At 41.6% G+C, this 14258-nt stretch overlaps 1 protein-coding gene across 4 annotated transcripts in view; it reads left to right on the plus strand.

The window, feature by feature from the left end:
* The window catches only part of WASL (WASP like actin nucleation promoting factor), a 58151-nt gene that overhangs the window by 10727 nt on the left and 33166 nt on the right, over positions 1-14258 (plus strand). Inside the window, exon 1 of one of the 4 annotated variants that reach the window (XM_005228764.3) lies at positions 13125-13228. The exons of the other annotated variants lie outside the window; for them this stretch is intronic. The gene's annotated coding sequence lies outside the window, so the exon portion shown is untranslated. Of the gene's footprint in view, positions 1-13124; positions 13229-14258 lie in introns of those variants that run through there. 4 annotated transcript variants of the gene reach the window in all.

The following is a 14258-nucleotide window of genomic DNA, read 5'->3' on the forward strand; positions in this document are numbered from 1 at the left end:
TTTGTTGCCTGTAAACAACAAATCCTGTCTGTTCCTCTGCCCTCTGTTCATATTCATAGAAGTTTGGGTTTGGGTTGGAGGTCTGTCTAGGTCCAACCCCCCTGCCATGAGCAGGGACACCTTCCGCTAGACCAGGTTGCTCAAAGCCCCATCCAGCCTGGCCTTGAACACTGCCAGGGATGGGGCAGCCACAGCTTCTCTGGGCAACGTATTCCAGTGCCTCACCACCCTTGTAGTGAAGATTTTCTTCGTAATATCTGATCTAAATCTACTCTCCTTCAGTTTAAAGCCATTCCCCTTGTCCTGTCACCACATGCCCTTGCCAAAAGTCCCTCTCCAGCTTTCTTGTAGGCCCCCTTTAGGTACTGGAAGGCTGCTGTTAGGTCTACCTGCTGCCTTCCCTTCAGGCTGAACAATCTCAACTCTCTCAGCCTGTCTTCATAGGAGAGGTGCTCCAGCCCTCTGGTCATCTTCACGGCCCTCCTGTGGGCTCACTCCAACAGGTCCCTGTCCTTCTGCTGTTGGGGGCCCCACAGCTGAATGCAGTACTCCAGGTGGGGTCTCACAAGAGCTGAGTAGAGGGAGAGAATCGCCTTCTTTGACCTGCTGGCCATGCTCCTTTTGATGCAGCCCAGGATAAGGTTGGTTTTCTGGGCTGCAAAAGCACATGCTGGCTTACGTTTAGCTTTTTGTTCACCAGCACCCCACATCCTTCTTGTCAGGGCTGTTCTCAATCCATTTTCTGCCCAGCCTCTATTGATACTGGGGGTTGCCCTGATCCAGGTGCAGGACCTTTCACTTGGCCTTGAACTTCAGAAGGTTTGCATGGGCCTGTCTCTCAAGCCTTTCAAGGCCCTTCTGGATGGCATCCCTTCCCTCCAGCGTGACAATCACACCACTCAACTTGGTGTCCTCAGCAAACTTGCTGAGGGTATGTATACTCAATCCCAGTGTCCATGTCACTGACAAAGATGTTGAACAGCACTGGTCCTGGTATGGACCCCTGAGGAACACCCCTTGTCACCGGTCTCCACTGGGACGGACACTGAGCTGTTGACCACAACTCTCTGAGTGCAACCATCCAGCCAGTTCCTTACCCACCAAGTGGTCCATCTGTCTAATCAATGTCTCTTTACTTTAGAAACAAGGACTCTATGCGGGATGGTGTCAGATGCTTTGCACTAGTCCAGGTAGATGACATCAGTCACTTCCCTGGTCAGTCAGTGCTGTAACCCTGTCATAGAAGGCCACCAAATTTGTCAGGAATGATTTGCTCTTAGTTGAAGCCATGTTGGCTGCCACCAGTCACCACCTTATTTCCCATGTGCCTTAGCATAGTTCCCAGGAGGATCTGCTCCATGATCTTGCCAGGCACCGAGGTGAGACTGACTGGACTGTAGTTCCCTGGGTCTTCCTTATTTCCCTTTTTAGAAATGGTGATTACGTTTCCCCTTTTCTTGTCAGTGGAAACTTCACTGAACTGCCACAACTTGTCAGATGTGCTGGACGGTAGCTTAGCCATCTGCCTGTTCCCTTAGAACTTATGGGTGCATCTTATCAGGTCCCATGGACTTGTGCACCTTCAGGTTCCTTGGATAGTCTTGAACCTGATCTTCTCCTCCAGTGGGTGGCTCTTCATTCTCTAGGTGCTGCCTTTGCCTTCTGTGAATTGGGCAGTATGGCTGGAGCACTTGCCAGTGAAGACTGATGCAGAAAAGTCATTTGAGTACCTCAGCTTTCTCCATATCCCAGGTAACCAGGTCTCCCATTTCCTTCCGGAGAGGGCCCACATTTTCCCTAGTCTTCCTTTTATTACCCACAGACCTGTAGAAGCTTTACTTGTTGCTGTTGATGTCCCTAACCATATTTAAATCTTTCAGGGCTTTAGCTTTCATAACTTGATCACTGGCTGCTCAGACAATTCCTCTATATTCCTCCCAGGCCACCTGTCCTTGATTCCACCTGCTGTAGGCTTCCTTTTTCTGTTTGAGTTTGTCCAGAAGCTCCTTGTCCACCCATGCAGGCCTCCTGGCGTTTTTACCTGCCTTCCTCTTTGTTGGGATGCATCACTCCTGAGCTTGGAGGAGGTGATCCTTGAATATCAACCAGTTTTCTTGGATGTCTCTTTCCTCCAGGGCTTTATCTCATGGTACTCTACAGAGCAAGTCCCTGAAGAGGCCAAAGTCTGCACTCCTGAAGCCCATGGTAGTGATCTTGCTGTGCACCCTCCTTGCTGCCCTAAGGATCTTGGAACTCCATCATTTTGTGGTCACTGCAGCCAAGGCTACTCTTAAGCTTCACATTCTGCACCAGCCCCTCCATATTGGTGAGGACAAGGTCCAGCATGGCACCTCTCCTTGTTAGCTTCTCTGTCACTTGGAAGTTATCTTCAGCACATTCCAGGAACCTCCTGGATTGCCCATGGCCTGCTGTGTTGTCCCTCCAACCGATATCAAGGTGTCTGCAGTCCCCAATGAGGTGGTCTTGTGAATGTGAGGCTGCTCCTATCTGTCTATAAAGGGAATAATCTGCTCAGTCTTCCAGGTCAGACAGCCTGTAGCAGACCCCCACTGTAATGTCACCTGTCCCTGCCCTGCCTTTAATCCTGACCCATAAGCTCTTGGTCAGCTCCTCATCTGTCCCCAGGAAGAGTTCCATGCACTCCAGCTGGCTGCTGACATACAGGGCAACGCTCCTTTTTCACTGCCTGTTCTTCCTAAAGGGCTTGTGTCCTTCCATTCCAGCACCCCAGTCATTGGAGCTATCCCACAATGTCTCTGTGATTCCAGTCAAATCGTAGCCTGCCAGGCGTGTGCGCATCTCTAACTCCTGTTTATTTCCCCATACTGTGTGCATTTGCACGTATTGTTTAGATGTGTGTTGCTTATTGAACAAGTGTTCCTGCTGCTGCTTCAGGCTTCACACTGTGTAACCAAGGGGTCCATCCCTCACACCGACCATACCTGTTTGGACCATACCTTTCTGAACCTGTTAGTTCTGGTTATCAGGGACAATATGTGAAATGCCCACCCAGGGTACATTGTAGCTCAGTGGCAGAAGGATGCATCTTGTCCTTCCTTTCACCCCTGGTCTGTCAGCCAGCTGTGCTAACGTATTGATGCTAACAGACTGAAGTAGGACAGTAGAATGAACTCAGGCATTTTTCTGTGACTGCCCATGGTGTTTAGTTTGTTGCATACATACTGGTACAGGTACAGGTAGTGCTAGCTTAGTGCTCACTCAAGTCAATGAGCATCGTTTTGGGAACAGAATGGTGTAAACACAGTTCCTAACAGATGGTATGGGTAGGGCCATCCTTACCCTGTTTGTGTTGTGTTGGAACGAGAGTTCCTTGGTGCAGATGTGCATTCTGCTGTAACGCTTCCCATCAGATCCAGAAGGTACCCCTGGTCCTAGTTACTAATATTTGCACAACTAATGAAAGCCACCAGGAGACAAAGGCAACTGTAATGCTGGGGATGGGGAGATGGGAGTGAGTTACCTGTTCAAGCATTGTCAGTAGCATGTGCATCACAGAGTTAAGTCAGCTCTGCTGCTGTTCTCATAACTGTCCTCTTTAACTTCTAGACAGAGCCAAAACTGGTTTTCCTGCCAGCAACAAAATTCAATCTTGTTTCTCTGCTCCTACAAATTGTTTTTGGAAACCTGAGAAAATGCAGGTGACTAGAAGTTTCCAGCAGAAGAAAGTGTACCTGTGCACATAACCTACTGCAGTGGACAAATTATCAAGTGCATCTGATATTGATATTGTGAACACAGGATCAGGAACCTTATGAGTTTACTCTCTGATTTCAGGAGGAAAAAAAAATGCTATTTTGCCTTATGGTAAGGAGATCTGGCTAACTAGTAGCTGTGCTTCTGTAGACTGCATTAGGTACAGCAGGAGTGACCTTAAGGGCAGCTGCATTTTACTTACTGTACTTCTTGATTATAGAGCACTGACCTACCAAGCAAATGAAGTCCTGTCTAGAGCTTTCTTTTCTGACTAATATGTAAATAGTAAAGGTTCTGTGCATCTTCAGAGACTTCAGGGATGTGCTGAGGTATCTTGGAATTTTCCTTGCAGCTCCTTTTGGAGCATTTTAGCAGTTTTCTGTCAGTTCAGACACAACAATTTGTTTCCCACTTGAGCTCCAGAGACAGTTCTAGGACATGAAGTAGCATAATTAATAGTAGTTTAATCATCACATACTCTATCTGTTCTGGTGTCTCACCTTAATCATTGTTTCTGTCTGGGAGTAAAGGTATGAGCTCATGAGCTTTTTCAGTTCGGTCTTCTACATCTACTAGATCTACTTAATAGTGTTTAGATGCCTGGGTTCTGTAGACACTTAACTGAAGTTTTTATTTTTTTTTTTTTTCCTCTAGTGGCCTGTGACGATCTCTTACCCCTCAAACCATATGTTTTATTTTTCCAATGAGTGCTTTTATAAGTCAGCACTGGCAGGATCTGGGCCCCTAGTGAGGACTTGATGCTGTACAAGCAGTTCTCCCACAACAGAGAGCTTTTGCTTCAGAGCAGAAAGGAGGTGTAACAATCTATCATGGATTTAGAAGCTGAGTGCTTTTAGTCTTAATTTCAGGGTGGTGACTTGCATGTCAATTCTGGCTGCGATAATTGCTCCAGCAATGGAATGACTCACTGTCAATATCCGTATCACTGGAAATAACTCCTCCAAGGTCACTGTGTACAGACAATATTGCTGTGATGCTAGTCTGAATTAGCAAAGGGTATTACATAATTGGCTTATTCCAAATAAACAAACCAGATGCATGGGAGACATCCTTATTTACATAGTTGAGGCTGTTCTTTCACTTCACCTGCTTTGGGTGCTTCAAGTGCAGCATGGTGCCTTGCTTTCTCAGTAACCTGGTCCTCAAGTGAGGTGACTGACATGTCACTGCCTCTGGGATTTCTCAGAGGGCTGTAGTGTTTGTCGCAGAACTGAATCTTTTACATGGGGACTGGCAGATTTAGAGATCTTTGTTCCATACCAGCTGATACAAAACTCTCAAGTTTTTTTTGTACTTTATTGCATACCACATAATGGATGGCAGGAGCCTTCTTCTGAAAGTGCACTTTTGAGGAACAGATGTTCTACAGGACACTTTCATCGGTGAAGTTGGCTAGCCTTTCAATTTATTTGGGAAGTCTGCTTCATCTTCTGTAAATAGTCCATGTGTCCAGGAATGGATTCTGGACCACTGAAAAATCAAGATTCCACCCCCCACCCCCCCACCCCCTGCATTCCTGAAGGTCTGGCTGTGTTACTGCCACACCCTTATTGGCATCTTCCTGTAGGAAGATCATCAGTGTTTGTACCAGTGTTGAAGTTCCTGGCAAGCGATTTAATTCCCAGATCTTTTGAGGGCCCAGTTATACAGACTTTATTCTCATGTTCATAAAATCTACCATACTGAACCTCTAATACATTGCTATTATGTAGGTCCCACTCCTGTGATTATTTCTTCTAGGAGACTGGAAGAGATACCCTATTTCTGTACTCATATAAAGTCTTTTGAGTAGGATGTAGGTTTTTTTGGACTCTATCTTAACTGGGTAACGGGCTTGTTTTCTCTAAACTCTATCCTCCTGGGACTGATACTGTCCTTCATAAACTCAACATCAAGAGCTTTCTGTTACTACGCTCACAGATTGAGGCTGTTCAGGTGCTTAGAGCAATTTGTGTAGTTAGTTGATCACAAAGGAAGGAAATATCCATGCAAAATCTGGAAACACAGTGTCTGCTTTGACAAGGGTACCTTCTTTCAGTCGTTGGGCTTTAAGTTACATCAGTGCACTCCTGCAGGAATATCTCATTTTGAAAGGTGTTACACACCTGAAAAAATTAATCCATATGTCATTAATAACCTTTTTTTCTGTTTAATGGTTACAACTGGTATTAATGAACATTATTCTGTTAATATGGTGTAACAATATACCTGTTATCTTTATACTGTCATAAAAGCACTCTGATTTATTATTGCATAAGTGGATGTTTTCAGAAAAGTGAGAAACACTTGACCTGATGGTGAGGCTGTTGCCAGTATTCCCAAGCAGCAAGAACCGGTGACGTTCAGCTTGTTAGCCTCACCTCTCCAGAACAGACTCAGAGATTTGCAGAAAAGTAGTTCAGAAACTAAAGCATGTCGTGCTTCAAATCTGATGCTTGATTAGGCTAATGATACTGGATGATTGGACTGCCGGTGCAATACAGATTGATTGTTTCTGGTATTTCATTTTCACTGGGATCAAAAGCAAACCTATCGTAAGATCTTTCATTAAAGTTACTATTTTGGCTCAACTTGCTGTATTTCATTAATTCAGACAATACTCAACAAAAAGAGTAAAAGTCAGTTTCATACTTAATGTTTCTTCTAAATGTTGTTTGAAACAAATTTTTCTGCCCAAAAGGTTTTTAAAATATTTTAAACTACTGTGTTCATACTAAAATTATATTTGTGTGACTTTGTGGATTGTAAACTATTGTCTTGATCTGATATTGATTTTCTTTATTTTTGGCTTTTTCTCACGTGAGATCCAGTGCTGTTTCAGTACTATTGTAAGTAGAGTGACATCTTGTTTTATATGACCTGTATGTAAATTCAGGCTGGTACTTTTAACTTTTCATGTAGCATATGTGTTATTGGTGCTGAGCAGTGTTCACAAGTTATGAACGGAACACAGCAGTACTGTAGAGCTAATTTTTTTTTTTGTCGGGAAGCTTTTGTTCTGACCCATCCAAATGTATGACTGACTATTCAAGAATAAAAGATTGAGAACAGTATCACTGCCTCTGTTCCTCAATTCTGCTGATGGTTGCCCCTTGGAACTGCTATATTTGTATGACCAGCTCTACACTGAAGGAAGAAATAAGTATTGTGTGATTTAACTGGAAACTGGTGACTGGACATGGACACTGAAGTATTGAGTGCAGTGGAAAAATATATCCTGCTGCCTGCTTTCTACAACATTTTAGTTGTACAAATAAACACTTTAACTGTAAATGAGTAGGTTATTTGCAGTGTTTGATGTTCTGGTTGTGCCCAGCAGAGCAGGCAGTCTTGTGATAAGTAGCATTCTGGCACCTTAAGAAGTTAGAGGAAGGATTTTGACTTTAGGGCAGGAGCTTTCCAATTCAGCCCTTTGCATTTATTTGCCAGTAGTGGGTAGTAAGTTCAGAAAGGAAATTGTCAACCGAGTTTTATATCAGAGTTTTAAAATTGTTCTTCATCTGAACTTTGTTTTTTGAAGTCCTAGCTTGTATCCATTTCTTTTTTCCCCTTGAAAACTTGAGTATTTCAAACTCATCAATTCCTTTTCTTAAGCTTTTTTTGTTTTTGTTAGTAAACTACACTCAAATATTACCTTGTACTGTTAATTTAGATAATCCGTGGGGAGAGTGTAACAGAAACACAAACTGTACAGGGGAGATTTTCTTACGTAGTAGAAGTCAAGGGTTTGTAATACCTGGCCTGAGAATTTAAACACCAATCTTGAGCTGCAGAGCTCCTGCTATAGGATATCACTGAGGGCAAGCTCTTAATGCAGTTTCTGAGATGCATAAGTAGTAGTGCCAGATGCTAAACCAGGGGTCCGCAAACTACGGCCTGTGGGCCGGATACGGCCCCCCAGGGTCCCCAGTCCAGCCCCCGGTATTTACAGACCCCCCCGCCGGGGGTTGGGGGGGGAACCAAGCAGCCGCAGATGGCTGCCTGCCGCTTCATCTGTGCGCCGGCCCCCTGGTTAAAAAGTTTGAGGACCCCTGGCCTAAACTAAAACATCCATGGCATTTTTTATTATGTAGCCTCAATCCTTAATAAAATAACTTGGATGGAGTGATGATTGCCCTATTGAAGGGCTGTATCAGGACTAGGATAGAATGCCTAGTTTTCAAAACTACTTTTGTCAGGTGATTATCTGATTCCTCTGGTATTGCCAACATCAGAATTTGCTTAGGTTTGGGTTTTTTTTGGTGCATGATCTCATGATTTTCTCAATCCTTAGGTACTAAGACTTTAGGGGGTTTTGTTGCTCAGGGGTCGGGGTTATTATGGAAGAGACCACTGAGAAATGACAGGTAGGTGGGAAATTACTTATGTGTCATAAAAATAATTTTCCTTTTGCCCTTGTTCTGGTTCATATACCTTGTGCTGTGTATTCTTCCATCTTAAGAATCAAGTGTTAAATACGCTGTGGAAAAAGTGATGTTGACTTACAAAAGCATTAGTAAGTTTGTTACGGAAAATTTACAGCTGTGGTTTGCCTAACAGAAATAGGAGACTTACATTGCAAATCTCAGGCGTAAGCTCAAACCACTGTCCTGCAGCACTGCTTCCATAATGCTGAAGTTTGTTTACACACAGGTGAATTTCAGTGGCTTTTGGCCTCCATTGTGCATTGGTAAATGCAGTGCTCTGGACCTACAAACAAGGAGCCCATGCAGGTAGTGGCAATTGTAACTGTTGTGAATGTCACTTTCCTCAAGGGGCATCCCTCATAGCAGAAAATATCTCCATTTCCTTATCTAAAACAGTCAACAGTGACCAGGCCTGTTGGGTATTAATTAATGTTTTTGCACTGGGAAGAAAACTAACACTAGTGATGTAGTAATTAAGCTGTCTTAACCTTTGCTATTAGCAGAGAAGATAATGTAGACATACACACAGACACCCCACCCCCAAAATAACAGATTTCTGTCTGTGGCAGTACAATCCTTTTTTTCACTTTTTTTTTTTTTCTTCATCAGTAATTCTCAAGGCACTCTACAGAGGTAGATATCTGTATCTCCATGCTATAGATGAGGAAACTGAGGCATGGGGAAGAAATAAATGCAAACATGCAACAGACTGTTGCTAGAACTAAATGACAAATAGCAGTCTTGCAAGTATTCAGCTGATGCTTTCATTGTTAGGTACACTGAAAGAGCTTTTTGCATTGTATCCCTGGCATGAGCTTTGAATGTGGCCAGGGATCATATAACCACTACATCTTCATGCTATTTTTCCTCATAGTATGGCTGCTTTTTAAGACTTATAACTGGGAGTAACTTTGTTCATAGTAGACTTAGTTGTTAGTATAAAAAAATAATTCTTATATACAGTTATGAGTTTCCTTATATGGCTTGAATTATCATAACTGTTCTGTTGAAACATGAACTGCTGCAGGAGGAATTAAAATGTTTTGAGTTGTGGCACAGTGAAAGTGTGAGGGGGGTCACATCTCTAAGTACCTTTATGTAAGTGGATTGAGTCTGCTTTACAGGACAGGACACAAGTTGTGTGCATGATTGTGAGACCAGTTGCTGGCTACTGTTCAAAGAGGTTTTACTTTTAATAGCCTTTTCTCAAATTTGTTAATGTTTTGAAGAGGGTTCTTTGTTTTATGTTGGCATGAAGTTACTGTTTTCTTATAAAAGAATTTTTTCTTTTAAAACAATTGAAGCTGTTTTATTTCAGTGTTTTCTAAGTATCTGAATTCAAAATTCCTTATTTTCTGTCCTCAAGTGTGATCTTATGAAGATCATAAAGTTCACCTAAGGCTAACCTCTGCAAAGCAAATAATTTTTATCTATGTATGTATTGATTTTTTATTTAATATGGACCTGAGAGTTCCAGTAGATGCTAAATGGCATTTTCAAGGGCTCATTAATGAGTGTTCCAGAGCTGGGATAATTCGGGAATTCCTGAGGCTTATGCTTAATGTCCTTTCTTTAATCAATCTAACTGTTGTTTTGAAGATTTTTATTGGTGAATGTGGCGATACATATATCATGAAGCAGGTCTAGAAAGAACTATGATGGATCTAACTCTTGGAAGAAAAAAAAAAAAGGGAAACAAAACCCCCAAAACATGGATAAGGGTCTGAATTCTAAAATATTTTCTCAAACCACTGTCATATGTTCAGAGTGGGTCAGAGGGTCAGCTTATAAGAGCTGCATTAAATATGGAACTAGTATGTGGCATCTGGAAAAACATTATTGCATAGAAAATGGAGTGGTTGGTGAAGGCTGAAGGAAGAGGACTTCGGTGCATGATGGCAGTGGGTTGCCAGAAGAAGACAAGACAATGCTGAATCGAAGGAGCTGGTTTCCCTTACAGCTGAATAGGCAGTGGAACTGGACAACAGATTCAACCTCAAATTTTATCCCATGGGTTGCTGTAAAACTAATGATTCTTGCCTTGAATCTGTATGGCTTGAAACACCAATCTGTAATTCCTGTGTCTAACCATGAAACATAGTTTTAAGAATCAGTTAATCTACATATCTGTACAGTACTTTATTTGTGTAAGGATCATCCTAGTCTTGGGAGTCTTGATTAATTTAAAATGGCTCAAAATTGAAAGTTAGGCTTTAACATTTCATCTAAAAATTCCCTGAGCTTTGAAAAGGAAGTCTTTATCCTGAGTGTCTTGGGAGGCTGGTGGGAGTGAAATGGCAAGACAGACTGTCCTTCTGTAGCGGGAATTTTTGCTCCATGGCAGCAGGACAATGACAAATCTGTGGATGGCCTGTGCAAGTAACTGTGTAACTTTAACAACAGAACAAATAACTGCGTTTTGTCATGTGTCTGCTGCTTTCTGGACAGCCAAGATTTCAGCAGCGTTAAGCGGTGAGATGCAGCCGAGCGAGCTACTCATGATGCTGCGTAGGTAAACAGGAAGTGGCAGTGCTCAGCTTGCTCATCGATGGAAACCGCAGGTTGTGTATGTCATTTGGTAAATGATCTGCTTAACTGAGATAGCTTGGAATATTACAATCTGGAGCATCCTTGTGGCTATGGTTATGTCATATCTCTGGAAGACTGAAGTCTTGCATGTGTTGGCTGGACTGAGGTTGTAAGAGTTAAAAATACCTTTTTTCTGTGTCTGATAAAAAAACATGTCTCTTTTAATTAATCGTGTGCTGTTGGATTTGGCTTTATATGCTATGCTGTTTACCCACATCCTGTTGGTCTTCTGTGATCTATAGTTGAGCAATGAGTGTTTGAAAAGAAGTTGGCCAGCTCTAGCTGAACTGGCGGGCTCTGGGAGGTACTGGAAATGTAAATGAACTTGTATCTGAAGACACCTAGAAAAATATGAGAGATGACTGCAGATTTAAGTCTGGACAAGCACTTTTATAGTTAGATTTCTTAAACGGCTATCCCTTTTTTTTGTTACAATGTCACTTGGTGATCACTGGTATATTCTCCACATAAGTAAATGGTCTTCAGTGAAGGTATTGCCACTGATTTGTGTACAGATCAGAACAAGGCTGGGAATCTGTTCTTGGGTATGAACTTTTTTAATTGGTTCTGGTCTCTTGATCCCTTAAATGTTTTGGGCTATATGTTATGTGGAACTGTCTTTTAACATAGATTAAGATCTTTGTTTCAGAAATTACTGGCTTTTTAGCTGTTTCAGAAAAACTTCCTCTCTTCCTTCTTGCCTTCAAATAATAAAAAGACAGTATCTCTTATGCAGTGGCTTTATTTTTCACATAGCCTGTCTTTGAGTATAGGTAGAAAACCCCAGTAACTTCTTAGCATCTATGCATAGTGCTTTTTAAAATCGGTAGGTCATCATGAGAAATAAAAAAACTAAAAGCAAGCTTTAAGCTTAAAATTGAACACTGTTAGCGATTGTAGCAAATAATTTCACAAGCAGTAGAACTAGTAAGGCGTCAGTGTCTTCAGTTGAGTAATTTTTCAGTTGGTACCAAGTAAAGCTTTTCTCATGTGATTGGGTATTTACAGAAGGCTCTTATCAGTTCTGTCAAATCTTGCTTTAGTTTTCCTGTCTGTGGAGCAATCGGTCTGTCTTCTCAAAATAATGTCCTGTAAATGGCATTAAAATTAGAAGATTGTTTCCAGCTGCTTAACTTTTTGAAATCTGTCAGAAAACTTTTGAAGTTCTGTATTTCTTATTTCTGTGTTTAAAATTTCTAGTTTAAAATCCTGTCTGTAGCATCCGAATGTAATTTTTTTGCAATACACAATTGTCTTTAAAGATAAGATTATTAGTAATTTGTTAAATATATCTTTAACAGCTGTAATAGCTTTAAATATTGAAGTAATCACAGTTTACCCAAACTGCAAATAAAGAAGTGTCCAGATCCCCAGTGGATAAACACTGTCACATGTTGGACTCATTTGTGAAGATTCTGGAGGCAAGCTGGTACAAAGACATAAATTATAAGCCAGTCTGAGAGTTGCAAAATCTAACTTAGTAAAATCTAATTTCATAGTCAAAATATTGTGGAGTTCTTGAAAAGTATTTCTGTCTCCAGAAAAGTGTATGTGTACTGTCAAGACAGTATCATCACACACTTTTTTCTTGTAGAAGATGAAGTAACCATAAATAGCGTGACCCACTGTTCTTAAAGGGAAAAAGGTTAAAAAGGTAGTTGGATGCATCTATTGTACTTCTGTCGTCTGGAGCCATAATCCTTGTGGTCCTTCAGATGAAGGTGTCGGCAGGAAGCGAAAGCAGTCTGCCTTTAATGGCACTAGTCTTTTCTCTCTCCTTGTACTGTTTCTTCCTACCTCTGGCCCTTCCCATTCAAACCTGCAAACGTAAGTACGTACAAACTGACACTTGTGAATACTTAGAGACCATGAAAATCTGATGAAAGTGTGGATTTGTGTTCATATTTTTTTCCGTTACGCCTGAATTGCATCTAAACCATCACACCCAGCATTGTTTAGGGCTGAATTATACTGTCCAGGGCTAATAAATATTGTAGGATTCTGAACCTGATTAAACTCAAGTTTTCTAACTTTCTGTGAAAGTGCTAGGAAATATTTTTTGTCTACTGTAGCAAATGCCTGAGCCACTTATAATGTGGAAATTGTTAGGGAAGCATATTTGCATGTTGTTTGTGTGGCCTAATTAGCGATAATCTGAATAGTGGCAGGCTTACTCAGTTCATTTAAAAGCACCGTTGGAGGAGGCTGCAGTGCATGCCTTCTGTAGGATTGCGTGGTGAGAACATTTACCCTGGAAGTGGGTTATCAGCCCTTCCTAGTAGGAAGGGAACACACTGTTCCCACATGGCAGGAGACATTGTCAATGCCAAGAAAATAGCTACATTTTCTCTAGAAACAGGACCGCTGTGCAGAAGGGAAATGAAACCACCAGAAAGAGCAGGCACCGACCAGTTTAGGCTACCAAAGGCCTTCCTTTGAGAAGGGGAGGAGGTTCCAGTGCCTGGTTCCTGCAGCAGGTTTTGTTTATGTTTCTGTATTAAGGGTGATGAGATAAAATGCATAACTGTCGAGCACTACAGAAATGTTTTTGGAAGTGCCATATATTTATGATACTGAAGATAAAGTAATTGCAGAACAACAGGAAGGTCTTATCACTAACTCAAATTTGTTTGCTTTGAATAACAATTTATTGAAATATTGACACTTAAATGTGTAATTTCTTAAACAAGCTTTTTTGAGATACACAGATTTCAAGCAATATTTCTGCGTGATTGGTCAGTGTGACATTTTGGTGGTTTGGGTTTTTTTTGTGCAGAATACTTGTAATCTAGAGAAAGAAATGTCATCCGCTGAGTTATAATTGCCTAATTTTCTATGGATTAGTCTTGATTTCTTACAGAGTGAGCTATCCTGCATTCTCACTTGTGCTTCTTGTCTTTCTCATTCATGAGTCTTAGTGAGTTTCCGTACCTTCTTCCATGACTCAGAGAATGCTAGTCTGTTACTTGGTACTGAAGCATCTTGTGGTCAAGATTAAGAGTTACACCTCACCAAGCATTTTCCACAGTGAAGTGGTACTTGATGTTAGCAGGTGTCAGTTCCTGAACCCTGCTGTCTGAGAGAGACTATTACTTACCACTGGTTTAATGTCAATGAATAGTAACAGCCCTTTATTCTTGAATAGTCACCCTGGAAGCAAACTGTGCGCTGTCTTCCTGGTCTTGTATCAAAGAAGAAATGAGTGACCTAGGAGGACCCAGCATCACCTGATCAGGCTTCAGTATCCTGATTTAGCCATTATAAGGATTTCCACCATAGTAGGTCTTAAAAAATGCCTGCCAAGGTACCTTCTCAACAGCTGTAGTATTGATCAGGACAACTTTTCCAGATATCTACTGTAAGGCAAAGAAAACAGAAACACTGGTATCTGTTCTTACAGGGTTTGGATTGCACACAACTATTCACCATACCTTTTTTCCACAGAAATCTTAAAGTAGCTAATTGTGTTCAGTATGACTTTCAGGCTGAAAGTCTTCGGACTGACTT

This window comes from Falco peregrinus, chromosome 6, assembly GCF_023634155.1.
Source record: "Falco peregrinus isolate bFalPer1 chromosome 6, bFalPer1.pri, whole genome shotgun sequence".
Taxonomy (NCBI): Eukaryota; Metazoa; Chordata; class Aves; order Falconiformes; family Falconidae; genus Falco; species Falco peregrinus.